Consider the following 22,385-nt stretch of genomic DNA (forward strand, 5'->3'; position numbering starts at 1 on the left):
AATTTGATCCTTGAACATCTGAATCAAATGATTAAAATGTTTAGTACATAGACTGACTTTGAAAATATTAAGTTTACACAAAGCCTCTTTAGGAGGCTTGTATAGATAAATATAAACTGATTTGCCATTATTTCTGTAGTGGTACAAAAATATTCATGTTACATTGTACTATAATTTTATATAACCATAACCTGATTTTATGGGTTGAATTATATCCTCTCCCCACAAAAAAAAGATATGTTGTAGTCCTAAGCCTCATCAGCTCCAACTGTGACCATATTTGAGATGGAGCTTTTACAGAAGTAATTAAATTAAAATGCAATCAACAGGGTGCCTGGGTGGCTCAGTCCGTTAAGCATCTCCCTGCAGCTCAGGTCATGATTTCAGGGTCCTGGGATTGAGCCCCGCAACCGGCTCCCTGCTCAGTGGGAAGCCTACTTCTCCCTCTGCCTGCCGCTCCCTCTGTTTGTACTTTCTCTCTCTGTGTCAAATAAATAAATAAAATCTTTTAAAAAATAAAATAAAATGCAATCAACAGGGTAGGCTGTAATCCAAAATGACTTGTGATATTTTAGAAAGGAAAATGTGGACACAGGGACATACATGCACAGAAGGAAGTCTCTGTGAAGAGACACAGGGAGAAAGTAGTCATCTACAAAATAAAGGGAGAGATACAGTCCTTAGAAGGAACCAACCCTGTGGACACTTTGATTTCAGATTTCTAACCTCCAGAACTGTGTGACAATAAACTTCTATTATTTAAACCACCTAGTTTGTGGTATGTTGTTGGGGCATCTGTAAAAATGAATGTACATGTTTATTTTTCTAAAATTTTCAAATTGCCTATATAAATATTACATATACTATATAACTAATATAAAATATATTTGAATGCAAATATATCAAATATTTTTATACATTTGCATATGTTACAAGTAATCATTCTTAAACCATTTAGAATTTCATATTTTCCTTAAGATACATTTTGTGACAACAAATGACAACATTCACTCTCAGATTGGTCTTTTTGAACAAAATATGATAAGACATATTTGAGAATTAGAGGTTTAGTTTTCCTGCTCAGTAACATTTACCAATTCTTCTTAATCTTGAAAAAATACAAAAATGAGTTTCCTTGATTGCCGTTTAGGAGGTAACCCAATTCTCACAGTTCTTATTCAATTCATCTTGAGGATAATACAGTTATTTTAACATATGGTAGAAATAAAGTCACTCCTACTGCACTTCGATTTCAGGTTCACATAAAAGAAACCCTACATTTTCAAAGAATTACTGGAAAGTTTTATGATGCCTGGAATCACAAGGATCTCCTCATCACCTAGAAATATTTGGGCCATTAACCAGCAGTGTGAACTTGGCTGCTTCACCTAACCTCTCAGTCTATTTTTTTCTGTTATACAATAGAAGCATTAAACTGGATGAATTGCTACTTTTCTTCTGAACTCTCATAGCACTTATCATCTCTTCCAATAACATTACATATTTCCTTATCTTACTCTGCTTTTTTTCAACCTTATTTAAACTTTTGTATGTTTTTACTTTTACGAGGTTTTAGACGTACTTGAAGGGCAAATGCATATTAAATTTTTACTGCACTATTTTAGCCCCTCGGGTACCACTGGTGTGCACATATTTTATTTTTCTGTTTATTCATTTCTATGTTGCTCAATGCATTTTTCTAATATGAATACATGACTTAATTGAAATAGAAAAGATAAAATACACCTGGATTTTTTCCCAGAGAGGTTACATCTTAATAAATACATCCCAACTTATTACCCATTAAAAAAGGAAAAAAAAAAAAAAACTTTTGAAATTTTATAACAATAAATTTACATAAAATTATAATGTTATGTATTAGGAAATATTTTTGTTTCCCACTACAAATAATATCAAATTAATTTCACATTTTTTTCACCAGCAAAGGTCAATTTATATTAGACAGTGTGACTGGATAAAATGATGAGAATGGCTACGTTGAAATTTTTAAATAGACAAAAATTGAATGCATAGAAATCATTTATTTTTAGGATGATAAAGCAGCTCTAATAGGTTGTAGGAAAAGAGTTCAAAGGTAAGTAAGGAAGTCTTTTCGGCTTGACCCAAAATGTTGGGTATATTTAATATGATTTAAAAAAAATTTTAATCTAATAATATTTGACCCAGGACTATTTAAAGGAGTTTAAAAAATATATATTTCCCAGTATGTTTTTCTTTTTAAGAAAAGTTGAAACCTCAGGATTTAAAATAAAAGCACTTATGACAAATTTAAGACTTTAAAAAAAATATGTGTTACTATTCTGGCCTTGGCAGTACAAAAATTAAATTTTATTATTAACCAAGGTTGTTTTAAAATGATATAAATTGCTTTAGTCACATTTAGTATTTCAATGAATTTCTGATGCAGTAGTCAATAAATATATTACCAGGAGATAGAATATATTTTTAAATTACCAACAACTAGTTGTAGCACTTATTTAATATAAAAAAGTCTTACATCCATCCCTGGTCTCTTAATTCAATATTAGATAATTCATATATTTTTTTAAAGATTTTATCTACTTATTTGTCAGAGAGAGAGAGAGAGAGAGCACAAGCAGGGGGAGTGGCAGGCAGAGGGAGAAACAGGCTCCCTGCTGCTCAGGAAGCCCAGCATGGGGCTAGAATCCAGGACCCTGGGATCATGACCTGAGCTGAAGGCAGATGTTAATCGACTGAGCCACCCAGGTGTCCCAGATAATTCATATTTTTAACATGCACTCCTGGTGACTCTTCTGAACAATTAAGTTTAAGAACCACTAATCTGGAGGAAATGACAGCCGAGATCTATAAATTATTCAAAATTATCAAAAATTTCCAAAATTACTGTATTTCTCAGTGAAATATATGCTTTAATATATATCAGTAGGGACCAAATGATAGAAGATAAGAAAAATTTCTTATGAAGATTGGGGACCCTAACAAAGATGTTTCTGAATAAAAGACCATTCAACCTCAGTTTAGGGGCAAGAAGAACATAAGTATCCCAGAAAAAAAATGGGGTATTACATTAACAGATACATGAATAGGTAATTAATTTGAGAAGCAAAGTACTATTCTATAAAGAATGGTCTCAATAATTTTAGTTTAGAAAATACAGGAAATACATAAAGGAATTATAAGGAATATAAGGATATAAATATCCTCATCCTTTATATATCCTTATATATATATAAGGCAGCTTTAGAGTATTTAATTTTGCATAGTGTGCCTACCTGTTCTATCCTCCAAGAAAAATTGATAGTAAAATGATTACCCTTGAAACTGAATCAGATAACCTGTTAAGTTTATTTGAAATATTTACAACTATATCTACTAAAAATAATAATGCATTATTAAAAATCACTGATTCTGGGAATACTGTTGCTGAAAAGCTGTCCTGTGATCCCAGCCATTATCATTAATTATTATTATTATTATTATTATTTTAATAATACTACAGTATCATTTACAGGTAAATAAGTCCTTTAGCAGTGGAGGAGAACAGTAGGAAAGATCAACATCTTTGACAGTTTCTTAAAAAGTTAAACAGACACATGCTATATGACCCAGACATAGTTAACAATTATTAAGATACAAATTGAAAATTTCAATGGCCAGAATTCTGTATGAAGCTCATACTGCTAAACCTATAGCTGGTTCCTGTCTGTTGAGACAAAGCCTGAGAAAGGGTCAATAAAAGTCCCAAACAATCTTGGCTTTCTCAAAAAGTAATTGCAGATATAAAACGGGTCAATAGTGGGATAGTGAATGCAGGCTTATTTTATAGTGCTGGATCCTGAGAAATGCAGACTCTCACATTTCCAGATAAGAACGTAACAAGTATTTTGTGTTGTCTAATGAGTTTAGGTCTGTGATACAGGGAACATTAAATATCTCACCTTATAGTGTGGTACACCAGAGGGATATATTAAGAGAGAACCAGGGCCAACAAAATGAAAACCTACAGAAAGACCTGGTACAGTGGAATTCTTGAAAAATTGTGATGGCAGAGACTCTTGCCTGAGTTTGCAAGCTTGACCTTGGAAATAATGGGATATGGGGAATGAATGGAAATTCATGTGGGATGCAACCAGTGTCTATAAATTTGGGAAAATTGGGCTTAGTTATATTCTTTTCAATTGTTACTGTATAAAAACTAAGTGAAATATATGTAACCATAACAAAAACTCTATTCCTACATAACTAAAATTGCATGTAAGACATATACTTTGGTGTCCTTCTAAACTGAACACCATACATTTTGAGTCTTCTGTGTTGTAAAACAATTGTGGAAATTCAAACATCCTAGGCAAATAGTTAAAATAGAGTAAAGACCAATTGCTAACTTGCAAGAAGGATTAAGGCTTTGACTAAAAAAATCAACCTTTTTTTTATTCCCTTTATTTAACACAATGCTCACTACACAGTAAGAGGTAGATATTTATGAATCATTGGATGAGTTAAAGATTATACACATTGTCCCACTAAACAATTTAACATTCTCGATAGTTTCTAAAGTTAACTTTGTTTTATATGTAAGAAACTGTTTACATACTGTATTTCTGCTGTTATTATTTTTTTTTAGCTTTCTATCTTCTCATTAGACACATACATACATTATATACCCCCCTTGGCTCTTAACATAATGCCCCTGTGAGACAGTCTGCATTACATACTGAATTGAATCTTGTAGAAGACTCAGTTTGCGTTTAATGTATTAATTATAAAAGAATGAGTGGATGATTGTATGAATGAATTCGATTGAAAGGAATGATTGTCATCTACCATAATAGTGATATACATAAAAATGATAATCTCAAAATACCTACATCATTCCTCCATTATTTGTAATATGAGTCATTTTAATAGTAAGAGAGAATGTTTCTAGGTACACATTTGAAAAAAGGTATGTGAAGGGTATATAGTTTGATTAAAGACTAAATTTTACATCTGTATTATATCTATAATGTTTAGGAATAACTTTTTAGTGTAAAAATTCACTTCTGTGCATGCAAATTGGGTAATCGTGTATCTAATTAACCACTTAGTTTGTAGTTGAGTAATTATTGTTGTCAACCACCCGTTTGCACATTAGACGAAGACCAGGTGAAAATGTTAATTAGGTTAATGATTTTAAATAATTTTTGTTATTGAAGAAACACGTTTTTCTGCTCTTGCTGCAGTTTTGAAATTGCTACTGAAAATGTTTTTCACATGCCCTTCCAACACTGAAGACCCAGATTACAAGCTAAAATTCAAGCTTTTGATTGGGTCAGTACATCTCATTAAGGGAATCATTTTATAAAATTTCATCATTAATACATTAAAGACAATAATGTCTTAAGGTAAATTGAGAAGAGCTAGTAATATGAGACAAATACTAGTTGTCTCCGTGGTATATTAGGGACTTCATATACTTAGGGCCACATTCTATTTGCTTTCCTATCCAGAAAATCTTAACACATAAAATTCATTTCCTTTTAAATGTGTGCAGTGAATGGGTACATGTTTAAAACAAATCTTGATAATAAAATATTACCTTTATTTCCTTTAAATATGAAAAACTAAATTTTATATTAACTATAACTGAAATAATACAATATATTTTCATTTGAAACAAACAAAAATAATTTGATGGCCTAGGTGTTTTGTTTTTTTTTTAATTGTTTCTCCTAGGATAGCAGAAAACCTTTTATGTAGGATTGCTTAGTCAATAACTTGTAATCAAATCTCTCCTGGAGCAAATTCTGGATGATTTTCTATCTTTTTTTCACATTATCAAAACTGCTTCAGGTAGTTGGGTCATTAAATAGCAATAGGTATCAACAAAAACAGCCTCACATCATTAGTGCTAATGATGTCTCCGGCTTGCATCTAAAAAGTGACATATGGACATCAGAATAATTTAGGTTGATTTCAGTGGGAGATATTTACTGCTGAATAGTTTGTAACATAGCGATTGCCAGCTCATGGGAAAGACAAAATAGGAAAGATTTTGACAAAAATATTTGTATCATAGAGTAATAGTACATTTTTACTTGTCAACTTAATTTTATGATAATTCAAAGTTCATCTATAACAAGTAACATCACATGTTTTAATACATCATCTACTTGACCTTAAGCACTTACTTAACTCAGACTCCTTAGCAAAATGATTCTAAAATTTAGCTAAATTTTATATATTTTAAAAAAGGAACACATTTTTTTCCTTCTGTTTTCAAATTTTAATGTACAGTATTATCTTAAAGGGCCTTAATATTAGATTATCTACCTAAATATCCGAACTTTGAATATTTTTGTTTTCTTCAGTTGTAAGTACTAACTTAGTTTCCCCTTGAATCCTGAGGTTAAATGAAAAATAAAGCATGAAGAAGCCATTGGAAGGTATGGATTCCCCACCCCCCAATCATTAATGTGGTTTTATAGTGAAAGTGAAAAAAAAAAAATATGAAGGGGAATCCCAGAAATAGATTGTCCATTGTAATTCAGTGAGTTATATTTTCAAAAATTAATGAAAATAAAACTATTAAATTAACCAGATAGATAGGAAAGTAAGCTAGCTCAAAATGAAAAAAAACTGGATACATTTTTGGGATTACTTCTATGTTGTGAAGGTGTAGCAAAAAGAGAAAAAGGAAAAGAAAAGAAAAGAAAAGAAAGAAAGAAAGAAAGAAAGAAAGAAAGAAAGAAAGAAAGAAAGAAAGAAAGAAAGAAAGAAAAAGAAAGAAAGAAAGAAAGAAAAAGAAAGAAAAAAAGAAAAGAAAAGAAAAGGAAAAATGAGAATAAATAAAATACGGGAAACAAAAAAATGTTCAGTCTTTTTGAGACTAAGTTGTTTCATCAAACCACAAGCAATTTTACCATTTCTAATCTATTTTGACACGTTCACTTTCAATGACATGTCAACTCACTCAATCTGGCTTCCATTTCCACCAGCATTAAAAAAACAAAACAAAACAAAACAAAGCAAAACAAAAACAAACAAAAAAACTGTCAGAAGACATCAGTTACTTCCTAATTTACAAGATGGTCGACCTCCTACTGCATATCCCAGTTGCATTTGGCACTTCCCTCCACTTAACACAGCTTTGGCTTTAACACCACCTCTTCTTTGATGTTAATCAGATCTCTCCATTCTCTCCTTGTGGAATCATCTTTTTCTTTGAATCTTAAATGATACATAATCAAGTGTATATTTTCTGCCTTTTTGTCTTCATGATCTGCTTCCTCTTCTGTGGGGGGTTTGTCCATTCATATGACTTCCATGGTGTAGAATTTCTGGCAAGATTTGATTTTTGAGTAGTTTAATTTTCCTGGCTACTATATGTCTTTGGAGGTAGTATGAACACCTTGGAGTCTATTGTTCAAGTGAATTCTTTATTTTCTGTTTCCCACAGCAGTGTCCATTAAAACAAGAGGACACAGACAATAAAACCATACAAACTGTCCTCTCTGCATTTATTGCTTTTTGAATGGTGTTGATATGCACTAAACCTCTAAATTAAAAATCTTGAATATCTTTGTCTTTCATACTCACTGTCAACTAATTGAATACCTATATACTACTTGGTACCCAATTTCATAGTTCCCAATTTCCAAACATAATCTATTTTGTTAGGTACTGTTTCCCAAGATCATTGCTTTCACTTCAGTTCATTAACATTTATTTCTGAACTTATCATTACTCATCTCCTTAAAGTTTCCTCCTTGAGTGCCTTGCCTTTGCCAAGTAACACCGTGTCCTTTACAAATTTGCTTAATCTGACTTCTCAATTCCAACTTTGACATTTTCTTGAATTTAAAATAAAAGCATGCTTTTCTTGTGCATGTAAATAAAAGCTTTATTACTAGCTTGTCATAATGTTATTGGTTTCAGACCGATTAAATTATAATTAGTAATTTTAAAATTAACAATAATGAAAAAATTTATTTGTGCATTATTTTATATTTTAGACCATCAAAGTCAAATTATTTTCATAAAACTTAATGGAAAATTGCTAGTTAGTTTTTCTCATTTCAGCAGCTTATAAAAGGATATTTTAAAAATTACATATTAACAGAACTACAGAATTTCATTTTTTTATGTTGAAAGGTAAGAAAGGCAATAATAATTATTGCTAATATTAATTGACAACTACAAACTTAGATTAGTTGATTAGAACAGTCAACTAGAAATTATTACTTTCAACGACTAATATCAGTGATTTTTTTGTTCAGGAAACAAATATTATGAGAAGGTAGAATTTTGTATTAAGAGATAAATATGAGATTGTCATGATTTACTTTCAAAGAATTAAAAATGACAATTTTGTGTATAAGGGATTTTAGAATTTTTAATAATTTATTTCCATTTTCAAGATACAATTTATCTTGTTTGATAAGAATATCAAAATCATAATAAAAGAAGTAGTTTCTATAAATAAAGTTTAGATATATGTTCCATAGTCAAAATTTGACTATTTCAGTGAAAACATACTTAATATTTGGACATCCATCTACCATCTCCCCCCAAAACTGCTCTGGCCAATAACAATTGATTTAAAAGCCAAGAAATTAGACTGTTAAACTGTCACATCTTTAGCCTCAGCAAACATTCATATTTTAATGTGATGATTTATCTGAATTCTGATGTGTAGCACAGTGCAAATGATATGGCTTAAATCTGATTTTAATTTTAATGAGGAGCAAGTAGTAAAACAGTTTATAATTTCCCAGATTCCTCCAAATATATTGTCTCTAGAAATAGTTTTGTAAGCCAAATCATATGTTTCACTGTAAATTGGTAGTGTAGAAAAAACATCAAGGCAAATATTTCTTTATATTACTGTAATGGAGATAAAATAAAAAGTTTAGGGACTGAAGGGCATAAACTAGTTACCCTTTCTGACTTTCAAATCACTCTTTATCATAGAATCTCTGCCCTCAGGTGAACCTGCTAGATTCTTGAAATGGGGCTTAGCAAGAAAACTAAATCAAATTCTCTCTTTCTAAATACTAGTTGCCACTTTGACAATCCAGTCTTAGCGTAAGTGAAGTAAATGGGCAATATCTAAGTATTTTTGCCTTCTAAAAAATTTCTAAAAGGCAAAAGTAAGCCTAGATCCTGAGTAATAGAGCATGCAGACAGGCATGCTAGATGAGCATTGGTTTAAAATAGAATTTTCATTTTCTCTATTTTCACTGTTTTTCCTATTTCATAGTTTCTTTGTCTTATAGTTCCAGTTTATAAATAGTGTTGTGACATTCATGTATTCTCACATAATTTTAATCTCTTGGAACCACTTCTGTATTAGTATCTAGACATCATTCTGTAGGGAGGTATTTACAGTGTTTGAAACATACTGCATTTTGTTACAGTCATTCAGAATACTGCCTTAAGCATCACTGCCTTCATCAGCACCTCTGCATATGCCAAATATCTGGAAAGATCTATTTGACAGATGCCTGTTTACTCTAAGGTGATATTAACAATCCTTATCAGACTGAATTAATTGATTGAGTATAGTAGGGGAATGACTTGCATAGAAGATGTATGTGCCTGCAGGAACAGCAAGCCTTATCTGCAGGTTACATATAAGCGCTTTCACATTAAATTTGTGTGTCTCGTGTCATAGGCAGAGTCTAGTGCACCATATACAAAAGAGATATTTATTAGATACATGTTGATTTTCTTCTGTTTAATGAAAACACTTTAGTACTGCTTAATCCAATCCACCTTTAGATTTAGATATATTTCTAAGAGTACACAGTGTTTTTAATTTTGTTTAACTACTTAGCTTGGCATGACTTCATATGAAAGAATCGTGCAACAGCTCTGGACGGATCAGTCATAGAGTAATAATAATTATTGCTAATTATTATTTTTGTTGTTATTGTTATTATTACAGCTTACAGTTTACATTGCATCATGTTGCAAGTAAGTTTTTATATTTACTTCTTTTATTTAATTCAGCAAAACCCCTGTGAGATAGGTAATACTTTCCGGCACATAGCACCCTCTCAATAAATGTTAATTTCTTGCCTCTTCAGACAGATTGTTGAATTTTCCAAAGTCACGAGCTAGGATGTGGCAAAACCTGAACACAAACTACAGCTTTTCTGACTCCTAAGTATTCTCTTTTCCTGACTTCTGGTTTGCTTTCTACTGAATACCAGGTGACTGCACATGCACTGGCTATGCTAATGAAGGGTACTGAATTTTGTTTCTAGATTATTCAAGAATCCCAGTGTAATTTCAGTTACTTGAGGAGGATAAGGACATTCAGTTGATGTACATCATCTGTGTTGCATTTATTATGCTTGGGCCCACTAAGTGAAGACAGTTAGTGATAGTGGCTGGTTAAGCTTTTTTTTTTTTTTTAAGATTTTATTTATTTGTTTGACAGAAAGAGACACAGCGAGAGGGGAACACAAGCAGGGAGAGTGGGAGAGGGAGAAGCAGGGTGGTTAAGCTTTAAACAAGTCTTTAGGACTTGGTTCCACTTAAGAAAGGTAAAATAGGCCAAGAAGAATTTTACATATGTGAGATCATTTAAAATGCCTTTGCACCACGCTGAAAAGTTTGTCTGATCGCTAATGATATGGTGAAGAGTCTGTGTAAAATATTTAACTCCATTTCCATGAGACTTAGTTCCTTGATTTATAAAACAGAGATAATAAGCCCATTTCAAAATATGTGCAAAGCACTCTTCACTGTGTCTGGCACAAAGTAAATATGCACCAAATGTCAGATATTACTATTTGAATTAAAAAAAAAATTACAGATAAATAAGCCTAGTCTATTTAATTTTCTTATTTTTTATAAGGATTTTATTTATTTATTTGAGAGCAGAGAGAGAGAAAGAGAGCAGGGGGTCTGGAGAGAGAGAAAGGGAGGGAGAAGCAGACTCCCCGCTGAGCAGGGAGCCCTATGAGAGGGGCTCAATCCCAAGACCCTGAGATCCTGACCTGAGCCAAAGGCAGAGGCTTAACTGAGCCAACCAGGTGCCCCAAGCCTAGTCTATTTAAATAATAAAAGCATCCTTAAAAACCTAGCACTGGGTGTTACGCACAAACAATGAATCATGGAACACTACATCAAAAACTAATGATGTAATGTATGGTGATTAACATAACAATAAAAAACTAAAAAAAAAACCCAAAAAACAAAAACCTAGCTAAAGACAAAGTATTTAAAGTACATATTGAAAACATTGAAAGAATATACCTCTAAGAGAGCAAGTGTAATTGCGTAGAGCACATATGAAATAAATAGGGAATGTATCTTTTAATTTCATTTTCTCTGGTTTGTACAGTTACTTTTCATTAATAGTCTCTCTTGGTCTCCTCAGGAGTAGAAATTTATTCAAACAACTTAATCTCTCTCTCTCTCTTTTCCCTTCCTTTTACTGTTTATCTTTCTTTCGTTTTGCTTGTTTGTTTTCTTAATCTTTTCTTCAGGTGTTACAGGCATTAAACAACCACAGGCATTATTCCAAGTCACTAGTTTGATTTTGTTGGAGTAACTGAGTTTCCAGAATAACTTCAGTGACTGGGTGTCATCAGGCTGTACTAGCTGCTTCTAGGGAGCTGACGACAGGTCAGGTTTACCCAAAATTTAGGAAACTTATTACTATAAAGGAAATTCTGGGCCCTATTGTATATGAAATGAAAGCTGTAGAGCCGCTGCTTCTTTGGCGCTCAGTAAGTATTTGGCCAATAAAACATCTTTGCCAACTCTTCTATTTTTAAGATCTCTCCAGATATTTTTTAATCATTCTACTTTTATAATCTAGGACATACTTGTAAAATATAAAATTAATAAATGTCACCATTAAGAAAAAATATATATATTTAGGGCTTGTTAGTAGGGAAATAATACAACGTATTTTCTTATTTTTCTATAGAGATGTCAAGGTAATTGAATACAAGAAAAGCATGTGAATATTTTTTCTATTAAATGAGTCATGAAAATGGGGGTATTAATTTGAGTAATGGGTTAAAATTATCTGAAAAAGTACATGTTAATGCTACATATTTTTTTAAAGTATTGGATATATTTCTGTGAATATAGCTTAGGAAATATTGAATTTCTAATAGTAGAATCCATTTAGCTGGAACTCTTTATAAAGAAATAAAACCACTAAAAATTAAAGCCTCTGCTATTTGATGTTTTAGCAGGAAATTTTACAACCAGATAATGTTCTCTGCAATTTCCACAGGAAGAAATTTTAGGGATTTTACAGAACATTTTTTTTTTTCTTGTGGTTGCTTCTAGATTAAGTGCTAATTAAATAAAACTACAGCCTTTCTCTCTGTGTGTATCTGTGTATGTGAATACACATGTGCACATCTTTATGTGTTTGTACATATTGAAAAAATCTGATTTTATTATTTAATACTTGTGTGTTGAATCTGTGGTCCACAATGCCTTTTCTATTTTTGTGGTTCAATTTACAGAAATTTTCTGATCACCTTTGGGATTGATAAAAATGAGTTGAAATACATTTAGGCTTTACCTCTTTAAACATATCTCTGGCAGCATGGGAAATATTGTCAATTTACATGGTTCTTCTCATTTGAGATCCCATCTATAAAATGTAATAATTTTCTGAGATGATGGATTTATGAAATCCCTGAAGAATAATCATCACTGTCTTTGGAGATTAATTATTGTGTTATTTCCTACCACGGATGAAACTTTTAAACTCATCCTGTATGTATTCTGCAAGGTTCCCTGTATCCTCAAATTACCTTTAGTTAAAAACTTAAGAGGGTTGAAGAATTTGTCAGTAGAAAGCTAGAATTTACATTTTTGTGATACTAAAGTCTCACTCATTGTAGTGGAAGTCTCAGGCCCTAATTCAACTATGATATCAATATTTATTGTCCAAGCTCTTTCTTTTATTTTCCCCGTCTTATATTTGTGCTCCAGTTACTTCACTCTTTTTCTTCTTTCACAGTTTGCCATGGGATAAAGTGATACAAATAAACCAGTGATGTATAGAATATAAAAACACTCGAAAAATTTTAAACTGATAATGAAGAATCTGAAAATGTAGTTAATTAGAATATTTAAACAAATGTTTATTATATCAAAATACTGAGTTAAAGAGAAAAATGAGAAGGAAGTGAAATGCATTTAAAAATTAAAGGGTATCATTAAACGTGATCAATATAAAGATTCTTTATTATTGAAAGAAACACTGTTTTTATAGAACCCTGGGCTCTGAACTCTAAAAATGTTAGGCCAATGTATATTTGGCTCATCTATGTCTCTCCAACATTTAGCACAAAACATGGGAAAAAGAAGTTAGAAGAACTGTTAAGTGCATCATACATAAGCCCTATACAAGATAAGAAATCAGAATGAACAATATCCCTTGCATATATGAAGCTTAAAAATGAAGTAGAAATTAATGACTTCTAAAGGCAGTAAAAATAAGGGAGCTTAAATAATGACTTAAATAATGATTATTTACTCAATAAGCATTAGTAGAACTTACCATGTGTCAGTTTCTGGACTGGGCACTGAAGATACAAACTAAATCATAGGCCCCCCCATATAGTTTCGAATGAAGAAATTTGACCACTTGAAAAAAACAACGAATTCATTTGCAAGTAGTAAAAACAATGTCCATAGTGTTAAAAAGGCAAAAATCTAACTTTTAATAGGAAAAGTACATTTTAAAAATGTGGAATTATAGGATACTGTAATTATATCTATTCAATAAAATATAAACCTGTAAATCATTGTCTTTATTAATGAATAACCAATAATTAGATGATAATTAGTGAGATGTTAGATTAGAGACAGTTATAACACAACAAAACAATCTCATTTGGGAAAGCAGTCATAAACAAAATGCATGTAAAGCATGATCTTTGAGTTATTCATAAAGGGGTCACTTTTCTTCTGCAAATCTTGTGAGATCAAAGTGAGGAGAGGAGTATTCGGTACGGTCTTTGACCCTTGCTAGTTATATTTGGGCAGGCTCTTTAGAGTTAGTTTTCTCTCTTTTTAAGAGGAGTTATCTGGATTTTTAAAGCCAAATCTTACAAAAATAGGTCAGGTATGAGTTTTTATCCTAGGCAACCATATCTAGAAGAACATGTGAAACTTTCTACCCTAAGCTATGACACCACAGGAATTTCATGGACAGCATGTCTTTAGCTGGAGTAGGAATCATTTCTTATCAAGTGTTGCTCCTCTCTTTTCCTTCTTTCTTTCTTTCTTTCTTTCTTTCTTTCTTTCTTTCTTTCTTCTTTTCTTTCTTTCTTTCTTCTTTTCTTTCTTTCTTTTCTTTCTTTCTTCCTTTCTTCCTTTTTACTTTTTTACTTTGTCTGAGGTGACCTCTCCCTTTTCTCTCTTGTCTTTCTAATCAGTCAAACTCTAGTCAGTTCTTAGTTGTACTCCAACCCTACCATTGGCCATTCTTCTTTCAACATTACTATTTTATTGACTATGACCATATCTTACTACAAAAATGGTTTTCAAAAGCTGTCATTTCCCTCATAAAAATACCCTTTGATAACCACTGACTTAGGGTAATACTACTTCCATTAACAAATAAAAGCCTAAATCACTGTCTATTTTTATCTATTATCTCTCTATACCTTTTTCCTCTGTCAAGTAAGGCAATACTTGAACTTACATATTATGTTATACATAAATGACCCTGTTTGTAGTCAGCTGGCACATTTTCTAAAATTCTGAAAACACTAAATAAATACTTATTAAATTGAATGTAATTGTGGCATTCTCCTCTCCAACTGTTTCCCAGTCTTTATTTTGGAATTATGTTCTACTAATTGAGCTTTAGACTATAGACTTTTCCACCTTCAAATCTTAAATTAGTATAGATATATGATAGATGAATATTGCTTTTTTCATAATTAACTGGAAAGTCTAGATGAGTAGTTCTCAGTTGGGGATGAGTTTGCCCCCAGGAAACATTTATGGCACTGTCTGGAGACATTTTTCCTTGTCTGGGAACAGACAAGGTGGTGGTGGGAGTTTTACAAGCATCTAGTGAGGAGGGTCCAGTGGTGCTGCCATACACCCTACATTATATAGTACAGCCTCCCACAACAAAGAATTTCCTGTGCCAAGTATGCCAAGGTCAAGAAAACTTATTCTACACAAGGATACATAGTAATTCATTTAATCCTCACAACAACCTTTTGGTGGACATACTAGTATATAAAAAATTTGTAGCTAAGGGAACTGATCCAGAGAGAGGTTATACAAAATTTTCAAATTCATAGAGCTAGAATATGACCCCGTATAATTGGGATCCAGAAACTTTTTGTTTAGCCATTATTCTAGAGTCTCTTCATATCTTTTAGAGTTCTTTGCCTCAAGTTTTCATGAGCATCAAATCAATATTTTATAGCATTTTTTTATGAATGGGAGCAATATGAAAATTATTTACCCCTTCTACCCTTCTATAATCAATTAGTAAATCTTTTATACAGTGCAGCAAAGGAATCATCCATCCAATCAGTCAGCATTTTCTGAGCCCCTATTCTGCTTCAGGATCATAGTGGGATTGTGGATTAAAAAGAAGAGTAAGAGAATGAATAATATAAGTAAGACAAAGCAATGCTCAGTGGTTTTGGCTTGATAGCATCCACTAGTGCAGTTCTTAAAAGAGGATCACAATGTTTGAATCATAGAGGAAAACTTCAAGGAGAAAGTTTTATTAGATCTGAACCTTTTACAGTGCTCTAGATTTATCTCTGAATTATCTTGCTTTTGTATCCATTTCAGTCTCATAACCTCTTTCCTTTTAAAATTTTTGATTAGAATAATTCCATACAGATTTACTGAGAATCTACTGTGTATTTAGCTCTTTGCTAGACACTTTTCTAGAGGTGCTTTTATAGAGCTGTTGCCTGTAAAAAGATACGAATTATTTAAAGGGACAAAGCATGATTATACTAAAAGTTATAACAATAGAAGAAAAATGATTAATCTTGAAGCAGTATATAGTTAAGTATTAAAATAATTATATGAATAGTCAAACAAAACAAGGCAAAACTGAGTCCAAAAGTAGTTTGTTTGTGTTTGTTTGTTTGTTTCTAGGATAGAAAGACCAGGGAAGTATTTGTAGTGGAGATGGGGCTTCAATTGGATTTTGATGGGTTAATGTACATGATGGGGAATGGAAAGTTTTCCAGGCTATAAGACCAACCAGGATGGAGTTGCAAAGTGTGAGAGTGAGCATGACAATTTCTCACTGAAACACCTTCTCTATTTATTTGCTAAAAGTGACTTATAAATAAGTATTTCAGAAAGTATGTTCACAATGCAAAAGATATGTTCATTCACCAGTATTTGCATTGGTCAGCTTATAGGAAATTTGTTAGCTTTGGATCCATTTATACATTCCATATGTAGATTGGGATTCCCTCATTAAACTATGAACTGTTCCTATTGGTTTGAGTGATTTTTTTTTTTCCACTAAGAAAACCATATCTATCTAATTTTACCATGAACCATAATAACCTAGCACACAGTGAAACTAGGAATAGATCCAGTTCTTCTCAAGTTCACCTCTTTAGGAACACTCTATTTTCATTTTAGCATTTTAACCATGTCTGGTAAGAATATGATAATTCATATGTATTAAATATGATCAAATAATTTGTCATGTAATACCTTTGGAGATAGGTCTAAATGAAAGATGATTATTTTCAGCTTAGATTTACCTTTATGACAATTCATACTTAAATTTGAATACTGGCTTTATTTAGGCCTCTTCAAATGTTTTCGGTTTATTCAGTAGAAATTTAATGTTCTTAATTTGAGGTACTTTTTTGGAGATTCATTGTAGTCTAGCAGTTAAGAGCAAGGGCTCTGAAGTTAGACTAAAATACTTAAATCTCAATAAGCCTTTATGATCTCCACTTCTAATCTTTTAAAATTGGCAACAGAATTATAAAAATTAGTGTGAATATATATATGCATATATATGTATGTGTGTGTGTATATATAGTATGTGTGTGTATATATGTATATAATATGTGTGTATATATAGCATGTCTTTGTGTGTGTGTATATAGCATGTGTGTATATATAACATGTGTATATATGTATGTACGTGTGTATATATAGCATGTGTGTATATTTATGTATATAGTATGTGTGTGTAAATATATAGTGTGTGTGTATATATAGCATGTGTGTATATATGTATATAGTATGTGTGTATATAGTGTGTGTATATATAACATGTGTGTGTATATGTATATATATAGGATGTGTGTGTATATATATATAGCATGCATATGTGTATATATGTATGTGTGTGTATATATGTTTATATATATATATAGCATGTGTGTATGTGTCTATATATAGTATGTGTGTATATATATATGTATATAGTATGTGTGTGTAAATATATAGCATGTGTGTATATATAGCATGCATGTATATATGTATATAGTATGTGTATGTGTATATATAGTTTGTGTGTGTATATATATAGCGTGTGTGTATGTGTGTATATATATAGCATGTGTGTGTATATGTGTATAATGTGTGTGTATATATATGTATATAGTGTGTGTGTGTGTATATATGTATATATATGTATATATGTAGCGTGTGTGTGTGTGTAGCACTGTGTCTACTGAATGGTAAAGATTCAGTGCCTGTTAAAATTATTTTATTTTGTTTCAATAATGGTGATAAGCCAAACCCAAGTTTCTGAAACTTCAAAAATGTAAAATCTTCAAGTTTTAATTAACTCATGTCTAACTAGTGATGAATAAGTACTGATATTACCTGGTTTAAGCCTTAAAAGTTCCTGGGGTGCCTGGCTGGCTCAGTTGCTAGAGCATGCAACTCTTGATCTCAAGGTTGTGAGTTAGAGCCCCCATTGGGTGTGGAGCCTACACAAACAAAACAAACAAACAGACAAAAAAACTTAGAATTTCTTATAATTGGAGATGTGTTTTAAAGTATTAGGTTTTTACTACTGAACAAAAGAAGGCACGTGCTGCATGGAGCACTGGGTGTTCTATGCAAACAATGAATCATGGAACGCTACATCAAAAACTAATGATGTAATGTATGGTGATTAACATAACATAATAATAATAAAGAAAGTTACATACAAACCTTTACTTTGTGCGATTCTGTGCACACACTTGGAACATGACATTACTATATGTATTGGAATAACCCTCATAGAAGAATGCAGATTAGGAAGTGAGTTTTAAAGAAATGTCATTTCACTAAATAATTTGGTTCTGCTGTGAAGATAAAATACTGGAACCATTTTGGGGAAATATTAATGAGTATATCTAATGACTTCTTCCAAAGCAGATCAATAAAGATGATCTGCAATGCTTCCCCCCACCCAACCTCACCTTACGTGTGTGTGTGTGTGTGTGTGTGTGTGTGTGTGTCTATCTATCTATGCAGTGTGGTATTTTAGCAAGCAAATTATTTTACACATTTTTTCAAAACCTAATTTCTGTGAAAGAAAAGGATTGTTGAAAATAATTCAGGCTCTTAGATAATTTTTGTACAGTTTCCAGAAACCATTTCACCTTGTTTTCTTTAATGTGATACTCAGTTATTGGTGATAAAAGAACACTGGTTGGCTTTTAAAAAAAATAGAGCAGGGCCTGATTCCAAATTTGATTTTTAGTAATTTTCAAATGTCAACCTTTCAAAATTATAATTTTCTGAGGACCTGTTATTCATTCAAATTATTTCAAAGAGTAAACACAACATAGAAACACTGAGCATTTACCATTTAAGGCTTAAAATAAATGCTATGGATGATACTAATGTTCCAGAAAATCTCTTTTGCTCTAATAATTTTGCAACCTCAGTGAAGGAACAAAAAGGACCTGACTGTAACATACAAGAAAATACAAGACCTTTAAGACATATAAAGTTGTTCAAGGAAATTGGTTCTGGGAGAAGATGCATGTGGATGGAAGTATGACGCAGAAACAAGAAACAGTGGTGAGGGAGGCTTGAACAAAAGACTGGGTGAGAAAGACATGTAGAACATTGTGGAAATAGCAAATAGTCAACTTGAACTTGAGCTTAGAGGGCAGAAATCTCTTTGTAGTCATGTGCCACATGCAGAGACATTATGAGGCTCATTGGCAAACTTCCTATTTTAAGCAAGCAATTTCCTTTTTCAGTATTCCTCCCTTTGTTTCCCTTCTTCCTTTTCCTCTCCTGTCATCCTTCCTTTTCCCTACCTTTCTCATTTTCTTTCTTATTTCTAATGAGCAGCTGATCTTGAAAAGAGAAAAAAGAGGCCAAAAAGTCTAGGAAGTATAGCAATCAAGCAAAGAAGGTGGCTAACAACGTGGTTGTTTAGTGGAGGTCAACACTTACCAAGGACGATGGCTGAGAGAAGTGGCAACTTGGCATGGTCGAGAGATTGATTACAAACAGGGTAATGAAACAAAGAAGTAAATATATTGAGGCTAATGTGAACCAGAATTTTCACAGTTAAAGAAAGAAATTAGAAATATTAAAGTTTGAATAAACCCTGAGGATTTGGACCTTCATCCATGTTTATTATGGTTTTCCATATAGATTGAAATAGAAATAACCACAGATATAAATATGTATGTGTCTGTGTATATATTTTTATTCCCCCCCCACCCCCTCCAGGAGGGCTAGGGAGCAGAAATATTCCAGTAACAAAGAGCAACATCTAACACTCAGGTCTTGGTTTCTTCTGGGGGAGATAACTTATTCTAGGGCTGGGGCAGGAAAAGTACAAGATGAGCCTAGAACACGTTGTGTCAGAAATTAAGGAAGGGCTCAAAGAATTATAATGCCCACTAGCCAAGTAAAGGCTAATTTGGGCATCAAAATAAATAATGAATATAATGGGTTAAAACCCCTTGAATAAAATAAGATTCTCTGAATCCATACTGATGTAAATAAACATATTAATGAATCTACTGGGAGAAGAGAAAGCTCTTTCTTAAAAGAAAATACCAGCTAACGAATGTAAATGGAATTAGAAAAACCACTTATCACCACAATAGTAAGGGATTCAGTCAGAACCCATCAGAATGCATCAATTAGTGGGTACAAATTTGATGAAGAATGGGTGGATTATATAATTTCAATAGAGTTTCCCCTCAAATATTTATTAATTACAAAGGGATAAAGTATAAATTTACATGGAGAACCTTAGAATATAAAACCTTAAAAAAGCAACCAAAGTTATCAACTGCAATAGTCGGGAAAATCAAAAGCATGCACTCCCTGATAGAATGCAACAGGAATATAGCATGACTTCTGTTGTATTTCTGTCCAAATGCTTAACCTGATTCCAGTTACGTGGGGACATCCGATAAACCCAAACTGAAGGACTTTCTACAAAAAAACTAACCTTTGGTTATTTTAAAAAATACCAGTCATAAAAGTCAAAGAAAATTTGAGGAACTGCTTGGGATTAAAGAAAACCCAGGAGGCATGACAACCAAACACAAAATATGACTGGCTCAGATCCTTTTGCTATAAAGGAAGTTATTGGACAATTAGTAAAATTTAAATTGTTCTGTGAATTGGATCAAGTAAAAATGTCAAATTTCCTGATTTTGATTGTTGGACTGTGGTTCTATACAAGAATAACCCTTGCTTGTAGAAAATATGCACTGTAGTATTTGGGGGCAATCTCAACTTGTTCGGAGAGAACAATATGTATACATTTATATAAACAGAGAAAATTATAAAGCAAATAGTATAAAATGTCCATAATTGGGGAATCTGGATAAAAGGCATATGGGAGTTACTTCTACTGGTCTTGTAACTTTACTTTAAGTTTGGGATTATTTTATATTAAAAAAGTTAGAAAAAAATGTAATCACCACATCAAGTCACAGAGAAGATATTTTACCCAATATGGAAAAAAAAATGTGTATAAAGGAAACACAGCTATAATTTAAATCTACACTTAAATTAAGGTGTTGAACTTTTTATTAAAACTGTCTTAGTTTCCTTGATAAGTTGCCATGAAAATTTCGCACCACCATTTGAATTTGTTTTAAATAACTTCCTATAGAGAATAAAGTAGACAAATAGGTCTACTACTGTTACTTTGAAATTTTCACAAGATAAGGGTACTGTACTTATAAGATGAAACACTTTTTTTGCCTTATTTATATCAACTTCAGGCAATATGCAAACACACATATTTTTCAAAAAAACCTTTGAATGGCCCAGGTTGTCAGATGCATGATAATGATACTCAGCCAGATAAAAGTCACTTGTCCATTGTTCTATTGTTTATAGTGGAAATAGTTGCCACAAACACTGTTTTTGAATAAGGACAACAGTATCTGAGGAAGGATGGTGGGTCCTAATTACTCTTTGTGCATTTAATTTTGGAAAAAAAATGCACATATTCATTAATGAGTAAAAATACACATACCCATTAATAGTTGTGATCTAACAGTGGGAAAAGGGTAGATATGGGGAAATTAGAAAAATGGTATACACACATTCTTTTAAAAATCTTCAAGCACTTAAAAAGATATAGAAAAAGACACAAAATGCATGTTCCTTTTTTTTTAAAAAACTTCTGTTAATTCTATATTGTGGGATATTATAACTACTACTCAAGCTCAGTTTGAGTTTAGGTAGTGCCAACATTTCACCTTTAGGGAGAAATAAATTAAACCAGGACTCAGATCATTTATACTATATATATATTATATATGTATATATACATATATGTATATGTATAATATATATATACATACATACACTATAGCGTAACAAAAACAGGGAGGAAAGAGTTTGATGTAATTAATCAATAAATTAGAGATAAACTTTACCCCTTTTTGCTTAATAAGGAATAGCACGTAATTCTACTTAACAGCAATTATTAAAAGACTGGGGGTATAATCATTTTTAAAGTACCATTGGAAAATGAAGAGAAGCACCCTATCTTTAAAAAAATCAAGTAGCTAATTTTTTTTAGGACATACTGTAACTTTTTAATATTTGTTCAAATTAACTTACTGATATGACCACTGTTGGAAGAATGCACCAAACATATCTGTCCCAACTCTCAAACTTCAGATTTTGTCTAGAATCTGTTTTCAATATTTTCTATTACAGAACATAGAAAATTACTCAAATTGAGGTTTCTACAAAATTTAAGTTTTTAAAGTACTTTATTACAAAATCCATTCTTGAAAAGTTTTAGGGAAGTGGGTTGGGACATTAGAGGATTTTGTGAGAGCTATTACATTTTTGCATTAAAGTAGTGAGAATTAGCAAGTTTTGACTGTACGTGTCAACATTTCAAACTCCATATATATATATATATATATATATATATATATATATAAAATACCATA

The 22,385-nt window shown here is 31.8% G+C and overlaps 1 protein-coding gene across 3 annotated transcripts in view; it reads left to right on the plus strand.

Annotated features, from left to right (window-relative positions):
- Positions 1 to 22,385, plus strand: part of CADM2 (cell adhesion molecule 2) — a 1,094,969-nt gene that overhangs the window by 369,795 nt on the left and 702,789 nt on the right. The window lies entirely within an intron of this gene.

This window comes from Halichoerus grypus, chromosome 1, assembly GCF_964656455.1.
Source record: "Halichoerus grypus chromosome 1, mHalGry1.hap1.1, whole genome shotgun sequence".
Classification (NCBI taxonomy): domain Eukaryota; kingdom Metazoa; phylum Chordata; class Mammalia; order Carnivora; family Phocidae; genus Halichoerus; species Halichoerus grypus.